General features: G+C 34.9%; 1 pseudogene; it reads left to right on the top strand.

The window, feature by feature from the left end:
- The first annotated feature begins 885 nt into the window (after positions 1-885).
- LOC127675360 (ubiquitin-conjugating enzyme E2 variant 2-like) lies at positions 886-1319 on the top strand (annotated as a pseudogene).
- Positions 1320-1542: the final 223 nt, after the last annotated feature.

Raw genomic sequence — 1542 nt, 5'->3', positions numbered from 1 at the left:
CGCCCTGCAATTCTCTGGCTCCAACAGCCACTTATCACTGTGTTCTCAGCTCTAGTTCACTTGTCTCTGGATCCACTAGTTCCTTCCCAGCCAAAAAACCACTGTGGTTGGTGGTTCCACCCTCCAGTAACCCAGTAAACCAAAATTCTATAATCTTATAATTAACAAGTTAGATTTATATATCAATAAATTCTCAATTCATAAGATGCCCACACAATAATTTCAGAGACAATTGATAATGATAAAAGCTGCCCACTTAGATCAGATAATATATCCCAATTATTCTATCTCTGTATGATATTCGTAACGACCAGTGGCTATTTAAAACTCATGCTGGATCAGGATCTTCTTCCTTTCCATTTGACTCCACCTTGGCTTCTTTCTCTCTTCCATCCTCTCTACCTCTCCAACTGTTAGCTCCACCTCCCTTTTCCTTGTCCAATTACAGGCCTCCTGCTGCACTAATATTCAAATAGATTGAACATGGTAAATCCTGCCACACCTACCAATTATTTCAGTTTGGAAAACTACTCAAGATGATGTAATTTCAAATATTTGAAACATGTTGTAAAAAGAAAAAAGGACTAAATATTAAGGGATGAGGAAAGAGTGAATGCAGGTAACGAATAAAACTGAATTAACATTTTTAGTGCTTGTTTCTGGTGATGAATAAGTACCCAAAAATATATACCAGATAGTGAAAGTGCAAAGTCCAGTATAAAGTTTCATAGATAGAGAAGGACTCTTCTAACTGTATAGAATTTCTCTGAGATGAATGTACTTTGGGGCTGCTTAATTTTGATAAGTGGTGCTTATTTAGTTTGTACAGTTTAGTTAGTAATAATGTTTCTAAATTTAAAAAATAAATATACTAAGTAGGAGAAGATGGCAGTCTCTACAGGAGTTAAAGTCCCTCATAATTTTCACTTGTTGGAAGAACTTGAAGAAGGACAAAAAAGAGTAGGTGATGGTACAGTTAGCTGGGACCTTGAAGATGATGAAGACATGACACTTATAAGGTGAACAGGCATGATTATTGAGCCACCAAGGACAAACTATGAATACAGAATATATAGCTTGAAAGTAGAATGTGGATCTAAATACCCAGAAGTTCCCCCTCAGTGAGATTTGTAACAAAAATTAATATGAATGGAATCAATAATTCCAGTGGTATGGCAGATGCACAGAGTATACCAGTAATAGAGAAATGGCAAAATTCCTCTATCATTAAAGTTGTACTTCAAGAGCTAAGACATCTTATGATGTACAAAGAAAATATGAAGCTTCCACAGCCACCAGAAGGAGAGATGTACAACTAATTTTAGTGGATCTCAAACTTGTCTCAAATTAATAATTTTCTACCCATGTTAATGTCTTTATTAAATATCTCCATGCAAAATACCCACACATTAAGTTAAAGAATTGCAGTTGGTAAACAGTCATAAAAATATATTTAATATATGTGCACATATTATGTTTTCAGGCAACAAGAAAAGTGCAGCACAATTTTTCTTTCTCTTCTTAAAGCACTGTCATTTAAAC

The sequence above is a fragment of the Apodemus sylvaticus genome, chromosome X (assembly GCF_947179515.1).
Source record: "Apodemus sylvaticus chromosome X, mApoSyl1.1, whole genome shotgun sequence".
In the NCBI taxonomy this organism is placed as follows: domain Eukaryota; kingdom Metazoa; phylum Chordata; class Mammalia; order Rodentia; family Muridae; genus Apodemus; species Apodemus sylvaticus.
This window is presented reverse-complemented; position numbering and strand designations above follow the sequence as displayed.